At 37.6% G+C, this 23,324-nt stretch overlaps 1 protein-coding gene across 1 annotated transcript in view; it reads right to left on the bottom strand.

The window, feature by feature from the left end:
• Positions 1-23,324, bottom strand: part of IL1RAPL1 (interleukin 1 receptor accessory protein like 1) — a 1,208,235-nt gene that overhangs the window by 665,549 nt on the left and 519,362 nt on the right. The gene's annotated exons all lie outside the window — the stretch shown is intronic.

Genomic DNA, 23,324 nt, shown 5'->3' with positions numbered 1-23,324 from the left:
AAGTTCTAGAGTAGATGCACACCTAGCAACATGCAAAGATTCTAACAAATAATAGCACTTAGTGACAGGAAGGGGTAAAATGAAAATGTTAACAGCATGTATGTTACAGAAATGGCAATTCACGAGTAGAAATCAATTCACATTTTTATTTTTTTAAAGAGCTATGCCAGCCAAGGCAGAAAATGATTTTAAATCAATGGGTTCTTGCTCTTTATGCTCAGTACTGTTTTCTAAGACTCCGTTCTTCATTGCCAAATTCATTTTGGGTTTTTTGATTAAGGTGTTTCTTTTTAATTTTTCAATTACAGTTTATGCTCAATGCATCAGATTTAGGTATGCAGCATAGTGGTTAGACATTTATATATTTTACAAAGTGATCCCCCCGATAATCACAGGGTATTTGTCTTTCTCTGTCTGACTTATTTCACTGAGCATAATACATTCTAGGTCCATCCATGTTGTCACAAATGGTAAGATTTCATTCTTGTTATATTCAAGAAATACCCCATTGTATATATGTACCGCGTCTTCTTTACCCAATAATCTATAGATAGGCACTTACATTGTTTCTTTTTCTTGAATACTGTAATTAATGCTGCAATAAACATAGCAATGTTTATATCTTGTCAAACTACTGTCTGAGATTAAGGGTTTTGTATTAACTGAGTCTTTTGGAAGTCTCATCACTGGTTCGGAGACATATTACTTCATCGGGCATTTGGGAACCTATCCATTATTCTGTTTATCCTGTTTTTCTACTGACAAACCAGAATCAATGCACAAGGTTTCTAACATAAATCTTATATTCATGATGTTGCTCACATCCCATCTAATCTTGCAAAACATATACTGATTGCTGAAGTTCCATATATATTTATATTATACCACATGTAAGTCAATATAAAGCTTAGTGGTCCAAGGAAAGTCAGGTAAAGGTCTCTTTTGCATTTCCAAAGGTGACAAATGAGATTTTAAATCAATTGAAAATAGCTGCCTGAATCAATATTAATATTTATAAATATATAAATATTTATAACACCCAAGTTTTACATTATTAAGTTGTTCTTTCTTAAAAAAATCACAGTGCATGTGTTGACAGGAAGTTTTGCTTTAGTGTTAACATCCCCACTCATTTGTAACATGTTAGAAGTTCACTATAATTTTTTAAAGGTTTTATTTATTTATTTTTAGAGAGAGGGGAAGGGAAGGAGAAAGACCGAGAGAAACATCAATGTGTGGCTGTCCCTCACGTGCCCCCCACTGGGGACCTGGCCTGCAACCCAGGCATGTGCCCTGACTGAGAATTGAACCGGTGACCCTTTGGTTTGCAGGCCTGCACTCAATCCACTGAGCCACACCAGCCAGGAGTTCACAATAACTTTTGGTATGGAGTGTTGCCTTTGCATTTCCATGAGTTTTCAGTCTATTTAAGATACTTATATAGAAGCCAAAATGGTGAAAGAGAGGCAAATAAGATTAAAGCACACTTTCTTTGCTAAGCAAACACATTCTTCCAGGATAGTCCATCTTAGCTCAGCATGGGTAGTATGTTTCTCTTGAGAAAGCAGGCTAGAACTGATGAGAAGGAAAGATATTAAAAGCTAACATAGTTATCCACTGAACTGTTTGGGGGCATTTCTCAACAAAGCATTAGTCAAGTCTAATGGAAAACTACTACTTAGTCAAGAAGAGAAAACAAGGAACATTGCTCTTTCTACTTTGAGTGAGAAAGCAGACAGACATGGTCAAAATTCAGGTTTTTTGACTCAAAGCAGAATTTTAAAATGCTTTACTCCTTGAATGACACATACATTTTGTCATCATGACCCAGGATGTGGCAAAATGAAAAGCAAGTATGTTCTTTCAGCCACAATCATTTTGATCTAATTTATTTTATTTTTTGTGATTTAACAATCTCTACAATTCTAAATTTATTCCAGGTAATACTTTATGCTATTTTTTTTTCTTTCTTGGATTTTGAAAAATGCAAAATACACTAAAACTTCTACTTTTAGAACAAACTTTTTGAAATTTAACCATATAGTACCATTCCCTCTTTCAAAACCGAAAACAAGGAAAATTCCAGAGAACCTTAAAGGTGCTGGCAAATCATTCTATATTGCCATTCAGAGTATATGAAGAATACATTAAAATACTCCAAGCAAGGGGTAGAGGGTGGGTCTAAGAGATGCAATAACTTGTTTACAGCAGTCATGGCTTATTAGACATCCAAATATTTTCTGGTCCACGTCCTGCTTTTTGGACAAAGAAGTCAACATTTCTGGCCTCAGGATAAGGGGTGGGGAGACAGGGAATTTTCTGAGTTTAGATGATATCTGAATATTGAAAATGTATTATTTAAGAGAGTCTTTGATATGTAAAATCTATGTATCTATTAGATTAAACGCATTGACCAATGGAATGAAGTTTAATTATTTTATTGTTGTTCGATTACAGTTGTCTGCATTTACCCTCCCCACCGACTGCCCCACACCCCAGGGCCTTATGTATTGTAATTTTTGTGTTAAATCACCACTATCTTCACCTTATTTTTCTAATCATTATGTCTTTCAATTTTCACATTTTTTTAATCCCAGATAATGTTGAAGGGATAAATCCATTTGGTAATAAAGCAGTGTAAAAATGCATGCTTCCATACCATATGTACTATTATTATTTTCCTCAGGGAGAAAATATGTTCTATATACCACACAAGACTTAATCCATGTAACGATTTGTCCAGTGATATTTTCCTCAGGGGAAATATTATAATTACTACCATTATTATTTCTCTAGAAAGGGAATAAAATCATTTTGGTTGGTATTAAATGCAAACCTAACATCGTTTGACAAAAACAATGGAATTGTACGTAATCAAGCTGCTTGCAAGATTAACATTGTCAACTGTATTTGCCTTCTTAAACTCTGCTCAATCATAATTTAAAATAGCATCAGTCCATGTGCTGATTATATATTCTCAAAGGTGTAGCCTCTCAGGAGAATTAACCATATTTCTTGGTACTGCTCTTGCTAGCAAAAAATAAATATAAGCTTGGAAGTCAATATAATTCTTGGGAGGACATTAGGTAGAATTATCAATCACAGAAATTGCCCCAAACATATGTTTTTTCCAAGTTTCTCATAATAGATATCAGAAGAAAAGAGATTTTCACCTGTTCCTGAAAACAGAATTCACAGATATTTATCTGACAAATGTTTTCCTTTTAAATATAACACATTTTCAAATAATTATCCTTTACATTGTGGAGATTTAAAAAAAAAGGAACATGGGCTTAGAATAGCAAGTATACAAAGCAAAAAATAGGGGAAAATGAAAACACAAATTTGAAATTTCTTACTGCCACAAGTTTTCAAATAAGATAATGATATGGATCGGGTAACTTGTATCTCCACTTTTATTTATTCAACACTAGCAATATCTACTAATATTTATAGAAACTAACATTTAATGAGCCCTTACTCTTTACCAGGTATTGTGTCAAGCATGCATACCATTGAATCTTCAGAGTAACTTTATGCAATAGCAATCATTTGTTGTAATATCCATATTACAGATGAGGAAATGGAAGCTTAAACAGTTTATTCAACTTAAGAAGCCATACAGCTGGAAAGAGGCAAGTCAGGCTTTGAAACCATGCAGTCTGAATCTAGAATCCACCACATCTGCCATGCAAAATGCAGACGACCCTGCTGTAAGTAACATCGATATATAGGACAGGACTTGCACTGTCATTGCATGCATTCTGGGAGAATCTCATAGAATCAATAAAACCAAACATTTTGGTCTAAATACCATCTATATCTTATGTCTTTAATCTGAATGTCTACATTGCAACTGCAAATTTGGAAAGGAAAAGATTTGCAAAATGTCTATTTACAACTGTAAGACATTACTTGCAGACCAGTCTCCTGTGATCAGGGGATGGAGTGACAAAGGCTCTCTACTTGACCAAACTTTAGTCAGGCTCCTCTGGGCAATCTTCTCACACAGGCCTCAACCTCAGCTTATAAGAACTACAACTTTTAGCAGAAAGTGTTTTCTTCCCATGTCCCCACCGTCCTCAAGGCCACATCTCTAAGAAGATGACCCCGCTTCCTGTAAGTCACTGCCTGAGAAAGCTCTGGAGTGCCAAAAGAATTGATTCTTTGCGCCCCCGAGCTGCCCTTTCTTAGAGCATTTACTTTAGAAAACTAAAAATTGCAACTGTTTTCTCTGTCTCTGAGGTAACTTGTGTCTCCACTTTTACTTATTCAACACTAGTAATATCTACTAATATTTATAGAAACTAACATTTACTTCCTGTGCCTTTTCCAAGTACCTTTGAGCCATCTCTTTCACTTATTACTCATCCACTTTTGTAATATCTACTAATATTTATAGAAACTAACATTTACTTTCTATGCCTTTTTCAAGTCCTTGTGAGCCATCTCTTTCAAATGCAATGCGTCATCAGAAAAGGTAAGGCCCTTTCTCCCAGTCTTCGTGGGAGGATGGGAGTCTAACTTTGATTGGGGATAATTAGCAAAGAACAGGTGGCCTGATCACAATGGCTAAACCTCCCTCTCCAAAGTCCTTCCGCACTTTCCTGTTAGTACACCCTGACATTTAAAAGGCCTCCTATCTTTTATTTCAGTGGAGTGGAACTCCATTGTATATTGAAGTCTCTCTCTCCTACTGTAGCAGTCTAAACAAAATCTGTGTTGCTGTTTAAAATGTCCAGTGCAAAATGTTTCTTTGAAAAAGGTGAATTTAAAGAATCACATTTGATCCTAGAAACTTCACAAAAAAGAAATCAGTGATGACTCTTATTTAAGTCACAATAGATTAATGCAACTTAAACTGCCTATACATATGCACAATAAAGAAAGAAAATGAGAAGAGCTAACTTGACCTTGGTTCCATATCATTTGCACATGGGTGACTTTGTTCTTGAGTATGTACCTGGGATGAAGGACTCTCTGGAAGGGATTCTTTATATTATGACTTTTAGAGAATAGAGAATCTTACAGGTAGATAATATAAATTGTCATAAGATAAAGAATAGGCATGATGTCTTATTTTTACAAACATCATTTTATATTGATGACTACATTTTACATCATTATGTTATAATGATGAGTATAAAAATTCCCAAAATCCTCCAAATGCACAGAACTATTGTAAAAATTATAGTAATTGAAATAAACTTTATTTTAGAAAATTTAAGAAGAATTTCAATTCCTAAATAGGCAAATGGAAACTACAAAACAAGCCCAAATTTATGGAAAAGTTACTAACTAAAAGTTATAGTTATTTGCAATTGTAAAATAGTTAATAATATACTAAGTTTGTAAATAACACAATATGTGGCACTGTGATAAGAAGCCAGGTTCAAGATAGAGATATAAACTCTACAAATTAAAAACGATCACATGAATAAGGTTATTATTTTGATTTTCCTTGCTTTTCTTACTCCTAATCAAATATCACCCATCAAAAAGTGGGTAAAAGAATGAATAAAAACTCCTCAGGCAGCACACAATACAACCAGTATAACTATCATATTGCATAGTAATATTCATATGAGCTTAACAGTATAAATGTGTTAAGTATTAATATGAGCTAAATCACTTTTATAACAGACAAAGCAATTATTACAGCTCTAGATATTATATTCTGCCCAGATACACTATAAAAATGTCACTCTTAACCCACACTGAATTTATGATAAAACAATATTTTATTGGGAAAAATGGCACTTCACCTTACTACCTGAAAATGTTCAGATGTGACAGTTTTCCCCCCACTTCTCAATATGATTTTAAATTGAGAAAAATAACCTGTTCAAATTTCAGATAAACCATTTGCAATAGTCACATATTCAAAGATGCCAAATAATGCATTATTAGGAAGAGGGATCCTTCCATATCTTGAAAATGTATTGCTGCATTATTTTTCTGAGTGGAGCCTGCACACTTCTCCGTTGGAAGGAGGGATGCTAAATGCAATCAAGTGGGGGCCCTTTGGAGTCAGAGAAGCAGCCCCCTCACATTGACAGTTTAGCCCTGAGGAGCCTCTGAAATGGGCGGCGTCTGCCCAGGAACGCGATGGCAATGATAACATCCAGGCAAGGCAAAGCAGTGCGATTTCCTGGGAATACTTTCTTTATTATAATAGAATTCCTTCTGCAATTGTTAGAGTTTCTTATTTCACACAGGCATTTTGTTCTTGGTCCATTATTCTAAATGCACAACTTTAAACTGAGAACAATATTTATTTAATGTATAGACTTATAAACGTACATTAATGGAGTGAAAGGATATATGTGTGTGTGTGTGTGTGTGTGTATCCTGAGCAAACAGTGGGTGCTTAATAAATATGGAGTGAACAAGTACAAACTACATTTATTTCAACAAAGTTTTAAAAGTAAAATTTGGAACATATGATTTAATAACTGGATTTTTAATTTAAATCATTTTTTAATTTTTTAATTGCAGTTGACATACAATATTATAATACTTTCAGGTGTATGCCCTAGTGATTTAACATCATATACCTTACAAAGTGATCTCCCTGATAAGTCTAGTACCCATCTGACACCATACATAGTTATTACAATATCATTGACTGTATTCCCTATACTGTACTTTACATCCCCATGACTGTTCTGTAACTACCAATTTGTATTTCTTAATCTCCTTACCTTTTTCACCCAGCCCCTACCTCCACTCCCACCTGGCAAAACAATCAAAACGTTCTCTGTATCTGTGAGTCTGTTTCTGTAAATTTTATGACAGTCTGTTCAGATCCAGAAATAATTTTCCCTAAATCCAGTCTGAATTTGCTTCTAATTCCTTTTACATCATCATTCCTCTATCTACCTATATTAGGAAAGATCATAAAATCATTCATCATCAGGAGTAGACTTTATTCTTTGAAGAAACTGGCAATTTCCTATTTTTATTAATATTGAAAAGTAATCAAATGAGACATACAGTTAGATTATTACAAATCGAGAAATATTTTGCAAAGAAAAGTGATACTAACTTTATCCTAATAAAAGAACTCATCACTTCAATGTTTTTCTTCTGGTGTCCTTCAAGGCAAAATATTAGGCAAAATATTTGTGCAATTTTATACGTAGTCTTTCTAGTACTATTGTATATCTTCATCATGATGTCTGTTAACTGCTAATAGTAATGGAGTTTTAGTGGAAATTCATGAATACTAGCCAAATGAATAACAGTCATATACTTGATTGTTCAATTATATAACACATCCGCGAGGGCCTCTCTGAGCTTTCTCTTGTCTAAGCAAAAATGTTCCACGCTCCATACATTCGTCGTGGATGGGACTAAGTTCCCCATTTTCCTAACAGTTGCTTTTTTCCTGACTTCAGCCTACATTTTCCATTTCTCTGAAAGTATAAGCACAAGAATAGAACACAATTATCCTGGAGTGATAAAATAGTATAAAACAGAGTAGTATTATAATTGCCCTTACTCTACTTCAATGGTTATTTAACTTTAATTTGCATAAGAACTGCCTAGGGAGGTTTTTTTTGTTGTTGTTAAGTGTAGATTTCTGGACCCAAACCTTAGAGATTCGATTTTGGTAACTTGTTGGGAACTGCCCTGCCTGGTTTCAGGAAGCTGTAACCCCCCATGGCTAAGGCTGAGTGAGAGACCTTGGGACCAGGAGACACTAAGGAGATAAGCTTATCTCCCTGGCAGGAGTGCTGTTTCTGTTCCTTGCCTGGCCCCCATTGCTTGGTTGGTTAGCCAATGATGGGTAAGATCCCTCAAGGGAGGATGGATCTAAGACAGGCACAATCATGTGGGAAGGCCCTCAGGGAAGGACTTGGGGGGCTGTGGAAAATGGGGGTGATCGCCCCTCGCCCCTCAGCTTTGACAAAGCCTGAGTCCTCATTCTGCCTGTGAAAAGTCTCAAACCTCTAGGATACCTTGTCTCCTCTGCCTGACTCAAGCCAGTAACAATGACAAGGTGTGTTGTAGCCCTATTCTGGAAACGGTGGGCTTTCCAGGGTAATCAGGCCTGAGACAGGATATGTAAAATCCTGTGAAACCTGCTTTGCTGAGGATGCTCATAATTGGATTATGAAGGCCCGGGCAGGAAATGGGTTTGGCCCCTTAAATTCTGTAGTGATAGACCCCAACTTAGTATGAGCCTTTCAGTTCTTTGATCATTATCTATTCATTTAATCCTCACTCCCAGACAATGGTTAATAAGCTGTATCTGTATTCCTACCCAAAACTACCTAATAAAAGCCTGTTCAGGCAGCGGCATGGGGCACTCTCCTTTGAGAGAGTGGCCAGGCCACTCTGAGGCACCCTCCCCTTGAGAGGGTAGCTGTGCCATCCCTATTCCTCCACAGGACTTGGTAGTCCGTGTGAAAGTCTCATGTTCCATCCCCAGCGCCGCAGATACCGCGGGCCGGTATCTGCGTCAGTAACTAACTTGTTGGGTCCTGGTATGGACATTTTAAAAACCTTCTGGGTGATCTTAATACCATAGACTGCACTTTGAAAATACTGACCAAGGAATATTTTTCTATTAAAGTGGCCAAAAATCACCATTGACTTTTTAACACTCAATCAAACCGACAATTTACCCTGAGCCTGCTAGTGCATAAAAACCCTAAAATCTATTTTGCTGAATACAGCTGAAATTTTCCTTCTTCTTCACTTGTGCAGTACTTCATTGGAGGCCAAGTACAGAACACTTCGTGTATCTGTATTAATTTTCATCTCGTTACACAGGCAGTTCCTTTTAGTCTGAGGGTATTTGATAAATCTTCATTCTGTTACTTTACTTTGCATAATCCATGCATTTGATAAATATGTCCTCTAGCTTTATCCAACTCATAGACAAAAATGTGCGGCCACAAGAGCCAAACGAATGGGTAGGGGCATGATAGTGACTGGTTTCTAAGTGCCACTGTTCCATCTGGAATGTTTTTATTTCAGGGAAGTCTACCATCGTGTTTTGGACACGACCATTTACTTCTAGAAAGACTCAAGTAAAAGCAGTATTCCTGTAATGAATTTGGGTTTAATGCACATAGCAAAATTTTCTTGACATCTTAAAATAATTTGACCACTAATGAACATTTATCAAAAAGTTTGTATTTTAACTTTTAAAATGTCTGCTAACTTCTAATACAATAAACCAAACAAATGCATCGTCTGTGATGTCTCAATTATAAAATCCTTCTTTACCATTAAAAATTAAATTATTAACACTAATACTATAATTTGATTATAAATTCTACTTATCAAATCTGCTTTAAACAGAAGAAATTAATGACATATTCATTTCTGTTAGACTGATCTTATACTTCAGTGGACTTGTATTATTTGCAATTCATATGGGAAAGCCAATGAAACCTCAAGGACTATCAAACCATCCCACCCCAAACCATTAAGTATGTTGAATCTTCCTCCAACTTTTGTTTAGCTAGCTCATCTTTTGAATTGCAATAGTTAAGGATCGTTTCCAATTTCAGCTTCTCCTATTCTTCCTTTATGGCAGTGTGCCATGTCCAGGTTAATTACAGCAGGTACAAAAGTTGAGTTTGCAGAAGTCATAACTTTCCTTTCATTTTTCTATAACTCAATCAATGTGCAGTGAACACCTAAACTTGACATACTGTCTCACCTGCCTTAGGTTTCCATCTAAATTCCAAGGGATTTAAAGGGTGTCTGTAGAACAGAACTTATTCAGGTATGAAGAAAATCATCTACACCCATATAAGCATCTCATGAGATATTCTCATCATGTTCTGGTCTGAGGCTTCTCATTCCTAGGAACTTGCTTCTGGGCTCCCCTTGTCTCCACCATCATCAATAGTGAGGAATCTGCACCACTCCCAGGCATACAGAAATAAAAAATGATTACAGGGCAGTGGGCCCAAAAAAACACAGTTTCCTTCTGTAAAAATTTCCACTAAAATACTTCTCTTAAAAAAAAATCTATGAAAACACATTGATACTCAGTATATACAATTTACTGATGGTCCACATTTCTCATTTAAAAAAACAGAATGTCACTCAAATGCCACGTGATGCAGGAAACACTTCAAAGATCAGCAGTTTTTCTCAGAAAGATTGATGAGAATGGAGAAGACCTAGGCATGGGTGGTGAGTGGAGAGATTTGGGAGGGCCATTTGTAGTACTGGGTAGGGATGCATTAAAAATATCATGCTTGATTTTCATTACAGGGCAGGCTGAGAATGCAGTTCGGAGCTGGGCAGCATGAAGTCACACATACTAATTCCTTTTTTTTTTATTCCCAGAGAGCCTAAGATAAATCCCCAAACAGAAATCAGACATTTCAAAAATGATGGAAATACTTTTCATTTTTTTAAACTAAACCAAGTCCTGGTTATAATAAGACCTTTGCTTCTTTGGAAATGATTTCTACATTTCTAGGTAGAAAACAAGAAGTTTAAATTTCAGACAACCCTTGGATTTAACCTAACATTCTTTTTTTAAGTTTATTTAACAACATGAAAGTAAATTAAATAATTCAGCTTAGTATAACTCACTATGAAGAACCACAGCTTCCTACAAAGGATATATTTAATCATTCTATTTATAGGCTATAACCGTAAAGGCTAACACGAGGAAAGAGACTCAGGCTGAGGGAACTCATAAGGCTTTAACCTCCAAGAATCCCCAAATCATGCGTTAAGTGGAAAGATGAAGCTGGGCTTCAGTAAGACTGGTGTTATCCAAGAGCCTGTTCCATGACTAGGAAAACATACATGGGATAGAAAGTCAGGATGCAGTATGATTGCTTCTTGTGGAGTAATTAGCCTTTCCATAAATCGTGAGTCCATATTTCAAGGTACATGAACTCGGTGCCCCCAGGAGAAGCAACTGGCCAGACTGAAGAAATGAGTCATGGCTCAGCCAAGCAAGGATGGAGATCCCTGCAGAGTTCCAGTTAAAGTGGGAGGAGAGGTATTGGAGGAAGATAGCACTGCTAATAACAGTGAGGCAGGTCGTAAAAACAAAACAATAATGATGGGTTAATGAGAAGCTTTCATCTAGTAATTGATAAGAGATTATTTTGTCCTCCAACCTTCCCAACTGGCAGGCCCATAACCCACTAGCATCCATATACAATAGATAAAACCAAATATATTGGAAGAATTTTATTCATGATTTTAGATGAGGTTTACTTGCATGCATTGTCCAGGGTTCAAGGCTGCTTTAAGTAGGAAAGCCACATAGAAAAATGTCAGCACTTTCCATGTGCATTTACTTCACTTATATTTCAGTTAGTTCTCTGAAGGACGTACTACAATATTATTGTCTAATTGAGCTAGCACAAATAGTTGTTCACCATAGTTCTTTATCACTAAAGAGAAACCTTCTCTGGGTAGCTTACTAAACAAGGGCAAAGATGTTAGTTATTAGTTCTTAATTCTTACTTGTACTTAGTAATCTTCAGAGTCAAAAACAAAGTCTGCAAGGTCTAATTTATATATAGAAAGTCTTAAAGGATGTGACCTTAAGTACTTTTAAGCATAATTGATATCTACTGACCTAGCAATTTATTGAGGTCATCATGGTAATGGCATGGGATAAATATGGACATTTCGGCAGCTTCACATTATTTAAATTATCCATATTATTGTGTAGGATATTTCATAACCTGTTGAACCACTACAAAGTGTAAATTAATAGAGGAATATGGAGGTCATGGATTCAGATTTAGAAATTAGTTAGAAAATGGAGCAAACTACTTGACAATATCGGTGTATTTACCATATTGCAAACATAAAAGTATTTAACCCAAGTTCAGCCTCGGTTCCACTGCCATAGCTCTCCCAATGCAATGCCTAAAACAAAAGCCACATTCTTTGGGAAACCTTAATGGGTCTCCGGAAATGGATGTCATTTATCCATCCATGTGGGCGATCAGAGAATTTGTATTAAATAAGATAACATGTAATTTAGTCACTAGTAATTACAAACTTAGTGGAAAATACTAATGTGTTTTGGTAGTGCAATTTTATCCATATCTACTTGTCAATATCAACACCAATGACAATTGGAAAAAGCTAATACAAAGCTCAAAATAGAAAACCTGATTATCAATGACATTCATATTGCAAGGATTATCACAGCAAGCTAAGTTGTAAACAAAAATAAAACACAAGAAAAAATGTACCTTGAGGCAATCAACTTTCCTTTCAGCTGTATTGAATATGATGAATGCTCATAAGCATACTATCTGATACAACTTCCATCTCATAAATGCAGAACATTCAACCAAAAATAATAATATTCATTAACTGGCACATAGACTGTTCTTGAAGTTGGGTATTTTACATTTAAATAGCCATAGTTGTTAATATCACAAGCATTTAACATATTAACTTTGTCTAGCTACCCTTCAGTACCAACATATTTCCTAATCATTTTTCTTATGAGAAAAATATATATAGATAAGTTCTGATTCTAACTGTAGCAGGCTCATACACAAATGTCATATCCTAATGGTTTTTTGATTAGGATCAAGGAAAATAGATTGCCATATACATTTCTTGCTCTAGTCTGTCTTCATATAATGGATTTATAGAAAGTATAGTCAGTGTTTTTAGTAGAATCACATTTTATTTGGAATATATCATCAATGAAAGCATACAAAAATAACTTTAATTTTTTACTGCATTTAGTTATTATTTCAAGCCAAAACAATAATTTTATACAGGTATTTAATGTGGAGAATATAATCATTCCTCAATATATATAATGTTATTTTATAGTTTATAGTTCTTTATGCTATATCACAAAGGAAATGGTAGTAACTAGTTAGTTGTAATAAACAATTCAGAGTTTAGATAAATGCTTAGCTATTGGAAAAATCACTCCATCTAGCAAATGAATTCAATGTAAAGAAATTTTTGGAGAAAGTCACAAGATAGATGCATAGGTAAACACAGCTCACCTTCTGGCTTGCCCCCTCTCACAACCACAGAAAAAACTGAAACTAAACTATAAAACAACTATCACCCAGAGGGTCAGAAAATCAAGCTGTATGGAAGCCTGACAACGAAGGAATTAGTGAAATCACAGCCATCCAGATGGGTGTGTGGGGCAGAGATGTAGAACACGTGTGTGGATAAAATCAGGAGACATACCTCAGGAGCGAGGGATCCCAGCTCCATGCCAGACCACCCAGCCCAGGGTTCCAGTGTCAGGAAGAAAGCCTCCATAACTTCTGGTTGTAAAAACCAGTGTGGGTTGGGGCGGTGGAAGAAACTGTGAGATTCTCAGAAGTCTCCTCTTAAAGGATGAGCAACAGACTTAGGACTTACACAGCCTCATTCCCTCTGGGCTCCAGCACTGGGGCAACAGCTAGAAGGGCACCAGTGGCATATGAGGAGAAACTGAAGTGTCTGCCATCAAGGTGAGTGCTAGGGGACAGCTTCCTCCCAGACAAAACTCCAGAGGCCAGGCAATGGTCACTGTCCCTTTTCTGAGCCCTCCCTCACACAGAGCCACTGAGCAGCAACACCATATCTGAGACTTCATCAACCTGGTTCACAAGGGTTGCTCTGCCCTGGCAATAACCTAAGGTTCCGCCCCATCTAACTTACAGGTGCAGTTTATTACATTAGGCCACACTATTAAGACAGGAAGCCAAAACAACTCTACCTAATACATAGAAACAAACACAGGGAGGCTGCCAAAATAAGAAGACACAGAAATATGACCCAGATGGAAAAACAGAACAAAATCCCAGAAAAGGAACTAAACAAAATGGAGACAAGCAATCTATCAAATGCAGGGTTGAAAACACTTGTCATTAGGGTGCTCAAGGAATTCATTGAGTGCTTCAATAGCCTAAAAAGGACCCTGGCAAAAATGAAGGTTTCACTAAGTGAAGTAAAGAAAAATTTACAGGGAATCAACAGAGGAGTGGATGAAGCTGAGAATGAAATCAATGTTTTGGAACAGAAAGAAGAAAAAAGAATCCAATAAATCAAGAATAGGGTAAGGACCCTCTGGGATAACTTCTAACATACCAACATTCGAATCATAGAGGAGCCAGAAAGAGAAAAGAGCAAGAAATTGAAAACTTATTTGAAGAAACAATGAAAGAAAACTTCCCAAACTTAGTGAAGGAAATAGGCATTCAAGTCCAGCAAGAACAGAGAATCTCAAACAAGATGGACCCAAACAGGACCACACCAAGACACGTCATAGTTAAAATGCCAAAGGTTAAAGATAAAGAGAGAATCTTAAAAGTGGCAAAAGGAAAGCAGATAGTTACCCACAGAGAAGTGCCCGTAAGACTATCAGCTGATTTCTCAAAAGAAACCTTACAAGCAAGAAGGAGCTGGAAAGAAGTATTTGAAGTCATGAAAAGCAAGGATCTACATCCAAGATGACTCTATCCAGCAAAGCTAGCATTTAGAATGGAAGGACAGATAAACTGCTTCCCAGATAAGGTCGAGTTAAAGGAGTTCATCATCAACAAGCCATTATTATATGAAATGTTAAAGGGACTTATTCAAGAAGAAGATCAAAAACTATGAACATTAAAATGGCAATAAATTCATGAGTATCAACAATGGAGTTTAAAAACAAACTACGAAAATAAGCAGAAAAGAAACAGAATCATAGATATGGAGATCATTTGGAGGGTTATCAGTGCGGAGGGGGGAGTGGGGAATAGGGAATGGTTCAGGGATTAAGAAGCATAAATGCTAGGCACAGAATAGATGGGGGAGGTTAAGAATAGTATAGGAATGGGAAGCCAAGGAACTTATATGCTTGACCCTTGGATATGAACTAACGGGGCACTGCCGGAGAGAATGGGGGTACTGGGCAGAGGGGGCACACAAAGAAAGTTGGGACAAGTGTAATAGCATCATCAATAAAAATATTTTTAAAAACAAAACACACGCGCACACACACACACACACACACACACACAGGATTTCTAGCCCACCAAAATGCATGTTAGGGAAGCCAGATTCCGTGTTTCAATAAGTATATGTTTCTTTTTAAGAGACAATATAGAAATACTGAAAAGCTATGAAAGGAGGTTTAAAATTTAAGTTTCACTGGAAGAACAATACATATTCTATGTGCTATATCACTTAAGAATTCCCATAAATGAGAGTCTGAAGGAGTAAAGAAATGAAGCAAGAGCTTTTGGAATCAGTTGTCCCTATGCCTTGGAGTCATGCCTCCTGTGAAGGGTGAGAAATATTTTCTTCCTCACCCCTAGTCAAGAGAAACTTTCACCCTTCAGTGTGTGGGAAAATATATATATATATGATTAATAGCTGAACAGACTGGCTGGCTGGGGAGTTACAGAACCAAGCCTAAGAGAGTTTACTCTTATATTGCATTGTTCCCAGATTTTATTTGAACATAAATGGGACAAAAGTGGCCATGTGCCACGTTTGATAAAGAGGTGGTATGAAGCCTAACCAAAGGAGTGTCTGGGAGGCCACCGAACTCAGCAGAAAAATGTGAGAAGACCTACTGAGTACCTGGAAGCTCAGGGAAGAGACTGTGGTAGCGAGAGTGCAGCTTCTTTGATGCATGAAGGGAAGCACAGGCGAAAGCTTTCAGGGGTGGGGGGAAGGTAGCTGCTGTCCCAGAAGGGCCCTCTGGACCACCAACCCAATGGCACTTAGTAACCACTATACAGCTCCCCTTACATCTGTTCCCTCTCTGCCCTCTGATCACGAGGAATCCAAAACTGAAGGAGCAAGATGCAGGAAAATATATAAAAGTGAATGGCAGAGAAAGAAGAAAGAAACCAAACCACATCTTCCAGCTTGTCACTGGGGCCACGCTGGGGGTGTGTGTGTTGGGGGCGGTAAGGAAGAGATGGAGAAAGAAGTAACTGCTTCAAAATAAGTTTAGAGTTTTGATTATTATGGGACACACTAATGGCTGAGAAGAGAATTTTTTATCTTCTGAAGGTAATCCCAAGGGTCAGGGGATCTCGCTGCATTTCATGGGGGAACCCGAGGAACAACAGCCCAATACACTTAAGATATTAATAAAAGTAGGAGATAAGTTTGATTTACGATTGTATTATACAAAGAAGGACTTGTTTATTCAATCCTTGCCATTATTAAACCATTGCCTTGATAGTTAATGTATACCATAATTAATTACGTAAATAAGCAAGGAAGCCAAACACATTTGACCTTCTTCAGTCAGTGCAAACACAGATATATAGTTAACACAGGCAGAGCTCATCAAAGTTAAGTGTGGTTGAGTCCAAGAGTCGTGCCCTTTCCCCGACTGTATGTTTGAAAATGCACGTGCATATCTTATATTTTGCTTTGTCTTCATTCATACCAAAGAAGATGCTGTATAAAGAACTTCCCCCTGGCTGGCATAGCTCAGTGGATTGAGCGCGGGCTGGGAACCAAAGTGTCCCAGGTTCGATTCCCAGCCAGGGTACATTCCTGGGTTGCAGGCCATAACCCCCAGCAACTGCACATTGATGTTTCTCTCTCTCTCTCTCTCTCTCTCTCTCCCTCTCTCCCTCCCTCTCTCTCTCTCTCTCTCCCCCTCCCTCCCTTCCCTCTCTAAAAATAAATAAATAAAAATATTTTAAAAAAATAAAAATAAAGAACTTCCCAACAAGGTAGGCTTCCATGAGCAATGAAGAACACACACCGCCTAAACTCAACTAACCCTAAAGAAGACCAAAGTGAAACTAACCCGACAATTTCTCAATTGCTTGCTTCTTGTAGCCCACAGGTGTGTGTTAAACTCATTATAGTAATATCACCTCATAAACAATGAAGACAAGTTTCAGGGCCAAAAAAAAAAAAGTGCTTTTGGGAACATGACCTGAAGTGTTGATCTAAATAGTTTATGTTTTCACCTTATTATAGTACTAAACGGCTCTTGCAATTTTTAAGAAAAATTTGATTTTGCTTCACCACTCTTTCTCACACAATCCGATTCATTTCAGTTTTCTTCTACACTCGATTTCTGTTTCACATCAATAATTTCTGCATCTCTAGTTTGAGAAATTATAGATAATTAATTATTCTCTGTCCCTACAGATTGACTTAAATTATTACAGAAAATGGGATTCAAAGTTTTTAATGTGCACTAGAGGGGAAAAATCACATTGGAAGTAATTATTGGTAATTAAATGCTTTAAAAATTGGGAAGATAAATATACAGCTCTCTCGCCAGTCAAATTCCTCAGAGTCACAAAGGAAGAGACCTGCAGAGATTGCTAAAGGAATGGAAGTGTATAGTACAGGCACAGAGGAAAATCCGTGGAAGGAGAAGGATTCCCACCACAGAGGATGAAGCTGAAAGGATCTCAGGCTCCTGGGAAAGCAGCTCTAGTTTCAACAGAAGCTGGAGGGCCCACCACTCGCTTAGCACTTACTTTGCATTTACAAAGAGAGGACTACATATGGGAACTGCATTTAATTGGTTCCAGTTAGCACTACACCTCACAGCAGAGCTCTGGAGACAGTGAAGGCCTTTTCAGAAGTGGCTTTGTTGCTTCATACTCAGTACACGTGTGGTTTCCTTCCAATTTCAGGCTGGCAAATGTTAGTATGCCTGTACTGCAGCTCGAATTCCCCTAAGGAAGCAAACTGATGTCCAAGCCAGAAAGTATAAGGCTGGAAGAATTAGGGCTAAAGATGGGGTGGGTTGGGACCCTTTTTAAAGATACATTTATGCAAATGAAAGGTGTTTGGAGACTATTCTCCAAAAGCCTCTCACATTTCTGTACGTCTTGCAAGCAAAGGGCACTTTATCTCAGACTACCTTTTCCAAGATGTTTGCATAGCGAACAATCTTAGATGATAAAGATAGTATCTCCCACCTAGAGCAATGGACAGGCATGCTTACTGTCCAGTATAAAATATTTGGTTTCCCTAAACACAGGGTTCTTCAGGAATGCAACTCCCTGTCCAATCAGGTATAATCTAGCCTTCTTCATGCCACGCTGAGGGGACAGCCAGGAGCAGTGAGGCCCTCGGTCTCTGGTCCTAGAGGCTGTGTCATCTGCCAGTACTCATAAACCTGTTGTAAGCTATCTTCTTAGCTTGAAAATAGGGTCAGATCTTAGCCTGGACACACTTGTCACAATTCTTAGGAGAAGGGTGTGAAGATCGGTAAATGTTTACAAAAATATTCATTCGATATGCCTCAATTTACAAGTCAAGCACCATAATACACCCTGCAGTCCAGAATAATGGCCTGGCCACCTGTTTTGTTGCCATACAGAACATGCCTCAGATTCTGAAATTGTCATTTATTTGGTGTCTCAACTCCCCTACATATGAAACGAATATTTAAAAAACAACTTACCTAAGAGTGTAGATCATGTATACAGATGTCTAATACAGTATCTGTCATATACTCATCAATCAACAAATAGCTATTATTATTTTAATTATTAGTAGTAATAGGAATGTATTTTAAAGCTATTATATTAGATTTTATTAGTATATGTAATTTTGGAGAGGAATTTTCATTTTTGGCCAACCACGGTAACGTAGCGCCACAACCAGGGAACCGGATTGCAAACATGATTGTCTTCTCTCCTTCTTCTCTTGCTTATACAGGTCTTCCCCGCTTTTGGACACTTCACCGCACAACACTTTGTTTCTAGAGAAGACCTACTATATGTTAGTACAGGTTTTTGCTAACTGAATGAAATTCGTGGAGGATTTTCACTTTTATGAAAAAAAAAGGCAAAAGCAAAAATAATGTTCACATTTGTTTTGCAGGGACCTGGTACCCCAAGCAGCAAGAGTTCCCCTGGCAAGGTCTTTTCTCAGTAACTACACTCAGCATCTCAGCATAAAGCTGCCATAGCTTTGAACTGTATCTATGAGCATCTGTGCTTTATCTCCATTTATTCTGTGCATCGGTTAACAAGATGCATCCTAAGGTATCAGAAACGCCTAAGAGAGCTAGAAAGGGTTTCATGCTGATCATAAAACTGGATGTAATTAAACATATTTGGTATGGTTTGGTCAGTTGTTTTTTGGGTCTGGGAACACTGAAAAGTTTCTCCATACAAATTTATGGGACTTGCTTCTTTGCTTTATGCCATTTCAGCTTAGGAGAGATTTCATAGGAATGTTCTACTTTCAGATAGCAGGGGAAATCTGCATTTTCTCTTTCTTTCCTTTTTGTCAGGCCACTTCTGCAAAAAGTTGTCCCGCCAGGGTTGTCCAACCTAAAATGACTCCTTAATATTTTTACTATTGTAGAGTTCCTAGCCTTTGTCACAGACCAGACTAAACTGTTTTCTGGCAATGTAATATTTGATTTCTGCAAAACCAATCATACTGGCCAGCCATTCTGTCCAAGTTGGTCACAAGAGAAACCTTATGAGGCCAATTACATCGTTTTTCATCCCAGTATTTTTGTTAGTGCCTTCAACTCAGCAGCATGTACCTAGCAGTTAAATAATAGATATGATAAGAATTCATTTTTATAGAACCATAATATTTTGTATGTACCATCAATTTTTTAACTGAAAACAAACACTTCCACGTCAACTTGAAAATAAATCCTATAAGTCTATCACAGACTGCCAAGAAAAAGTCTGTTAACAGCGAGTTTTTAAAGAGATGTGGGTAGCAAAAATGCTAAAACTAACACTAGGGTGATCATTTGGATGAAATAAAAAAACAATTACTTTATTTAATTATTACCATTCTCCTTCTTCTTAGTCATTTTCTGCTCTTTGCATGGAATTCCTCTTTACAGCCTTTGTCAAGATTGGACTGATTGTTAAATCCTTAAATAGAGCATTTTCTTGCCTCACTGACCTGGATAGCTGAGTATGAGCCAAGAGGTGAATGTTGCTTCTGCCATCTCCATACACTGAACGCACATTTTTACCTTCTTTGGAAATTAATTATATTCTTTCTTATACTTACTCGTAGATTTGTCATATAACCCTCTGTTACCATGTAAATCACACTTGAGATCAGGATTTGTTGTTTAATTACGCTTTAGGACTTCAAGTAGCAAGGAAACAGCAATATTTATAAAATGTCTCTAAGTACAGAGCATTATATTATAAACAATAAAGCAATAGGGATCCTGAACTAATAATGATGCTTACGACTGATCTGCATTAAGAATTTACTTTGAGCCAGGCATCTGTTAAGTGTTTTCCACAACATTACCAATATTATTGTTCCCATTTTAGAGTTAAAGAAAGAGAGGCTAAGCACACATAAGTAATTTCCCCCACGGTCACACAACAAGTCAGAGAGAAAGTCGAGTTAAGAGCCCATTCCATTCAGTTAGCCAGTGAGAAACCAAACTGTAAGAATATAACATTCTTAGAAATTTGCCACCGTCCTTATTTAGCAAGAAAGCTCTAAAGAATGTTTTCAGTCCGTGAAATAGTCTGTAATTGTATGAATGATAAATGCAAGCTCCTCCTTAGTGAGCCTCTTGACAAAAAGCTGTTCTTATTACACTGACACCTAACAATATAATTTTTAAAGTCAAAAATTACCCATAATCATTTAAAAGTGTCTTTAACAGTGGTAAAAATGGAATATTTTTTGAGAAGTCAAGATTTATTTTTAATTGAATTTATTGGGGTGACATTGGTTAATCAACTTATATAGGTTTCAGGTGTACGATTGTCTCATACATCATTTGCATATTGTGTTGTGTGTTCACCACACCAAGTGAAGTCTCCTTCCATCACCATTTCTCTCTCCTTTACCCTCTTCTTAACGCTGTGTAAGTAACCTGAAGAACACTTTGTTAGACCTTTGTGGAATAATAAAAACTACCATGGCTTTCGGAACAACATAACACATTTTACAAAGGCTAAGAAAATTTTCTCCTGTGACAAGGCCAGTGTAGTAATAGGAAGTGATCTATGCAATTCATTTTGACACGAGAACATTACTTTATTTGCATTCTCACCAAGTGCTAATCAAGAAACTTGAAAATAAGAAAAAAAAACACAAGAATAGGGTCACAGTCCCTATGCAGACTACATAACTTTAATGGCTCAGTTCTACAGCGGTATGTTAAGGAACACATTGTAGAAAACAAACCTTGATCTAGTAATAATTTAAATATCATTTCTTATAGCTTAAATCGAGGTATGATATTCATCAAATGTCATCATATGGGTTCAGATGAGCACTGGTTAATTTAATTCATGTATCAAATAGGGGTCTTCCACTCTCTAAGATAATGGGTCAGTTTCTGGGAACACAAAGATGAGGGAAACTCCATTCCTACTGCTTAGGCACTTATGGTCTAGACACAAGGACTACCAGTGCTAACAGGTCAGGGTGATGAATACTCCTGTTTTATAATAGGAGTATATACAGGCATGGTCAGCTGTAACTGGAGGGATGACATAAAGTTTCACTGAGCTAATGTCTTGAAAACTATCTGAGTTGTCAAAAGAGGCAAAACAATGATTTTAAAAGGGAATGGCAGGAGGTGAAGGAAGGAGGATGGCTCAGAAAGTAGGCAAAGAGGGAAGGAAATAGTCTGGTGTGCTCTGGGGTTGACGGATGAGACAACAGCGTGCGGGAAGAGAAAAAAGTGTAATGACAGATGACTGGAAAGGCAATCAAGAACTAGAACATGAAGGGCTTTATCAACCCAAATATCACACTTGTACTTTATTCTGTAGACATTTTGGAAGCCATGAGGCTGTGTAGGCAAAGGAGTAAGAGAATCAACTTTAGGTCTGAGAGAGAATACCTTGGTGATCCAGGGTAGGAGGGCTGTGTTGGAGGTATGAACGTTTGAAGAGGAGAGAATCACTGAAAGTTCATATTGGCCCAGGTGGGAGATGATCCAGGTTTACTGAGGCAGCGCTGGTAGGAATTAGAAGGGCAGAGCAGTACCCTCCACAGTGGGCATTTTAGAAATATTTTCTTTCTTTTTTTTGTTGTCATGTTGATGGGAAGGAATGCAGTGTTTGAAACATGCATCAGTGTTCTATTACTGTTGTAACAAAGAATCATAAACTTGGTGGCTTCAAATAGCACAAATTCATCATTTTACAGTTCTGGAGATCAGAGTCGTAAGTAGGAAGGCAGGACCACATTTGCTTCTGGAGGTTCTCAGGGAGAATCCAAGGCGTTGCCTTTTCCGCATTCCAGAGGCTGACCCCTTTCCTACCTCGTGGCCTTGCATCACTCCAACCTCCCCTTCCATTACAACTGTCTTTCCCTTGAGGGATTATTGGGATTGCACTGGGCCCACTCTGATAATCCCAGACAATCTCCCCATCTCAAGCTCCTTAACTCAATCATATCTGCAAGGTATTTTATGTCTTACATGGTAACGTATTCACAGATCCTAAGGATCAGGACCTGGACATCTTTGGGGGTTTATTATTTTCCCTAGCATGGGCCATATGCATAGGCCATTCTCCAAGGTCAAAATATTGTCCTACAACTTTGGATGCTCCTCTGGACATTTACAAATGTGAAAAAAAATGTTTACAATTGTATGAATCAGAACCTAGCCCTGTTTAATAGGAAAATGCAAAATATTTTTCAAAGTTGAATACAAGTTGATTTTTCTTTTGTTCAAGTCAAAGTACATTTTTTATTGTTCAGCTACAGTTGTCTCCATTTTGCCCCCCTTATCTCCCCCGCCCTACCCACCCCTACCTCCCACATTCAATCCTACGTATTGATTTTTCTTGCATTCGACTCTGTGCCATTCAGAAGATTTTGTTTGGTTTTGTTTTCTTTGCAATTTCACAAAGATTCTTTCATCGCTTTAGAAAATCACATCACCGTGACTCTGGGATTGCTGGATTGAGTCACCAGTGCACACCTGCCTGGAACCCAACCAACAACACAAAACTTTCTGCTCGAGGGTTACATAACAGAAAAGCCCAGACTTGAGTCTAGTCTAAAGCAGAGGCCTGAAGCATGGCACCCGGTTCTGTTTTCCTGTCATGTCTGGACGTGGCTGAGCTCTGCTGTCCATCATCAGTCACATCATTTGCATGTTCCACGAACAGTGGCAGCTCTAGCTTCAGGTTTCCTCAATTGCACATCCTGCTGGATTTCCTATCATTCATGCAACAGCAGGGAGGGCAAATGCACAGATACTTATCAGTTGGTTTCAAGAACAAGGTCCTCTCCACACTAATCAGCGAGGCTTGGGGAATGACTGTATTGAGTAGCTTGGGCCGAATCTGGATGGTCCACGCCCAGTCCCAGGATCTAGCCACCCCTGATAACAAATAAATCAGGAGTGGGGGCTGGATACTGTTATAGGAGGGTGACGGGTGCTGGCATAGAAACGGCTA

The sequence above is a fragment of the Phyllostomus discolor genome, chromosome X, assembly GCF_004126475.2.
Source record: "Phyllostomus discolor isolate MPI-MPIP mPhyDis1 chromosome X, mPhyDis1.pri.v3, whole genome shotgun sequence".
Lineage (NCBI taxonomy): Eukaryota > Metazoa > Chordata > Mammalia > Chiroptera > Phyllostomidae > Phyllostomus > Phyllostomus discolor.
This window is presented reverse-complemented; position numbering and strand designations above follow the sequence as displayed.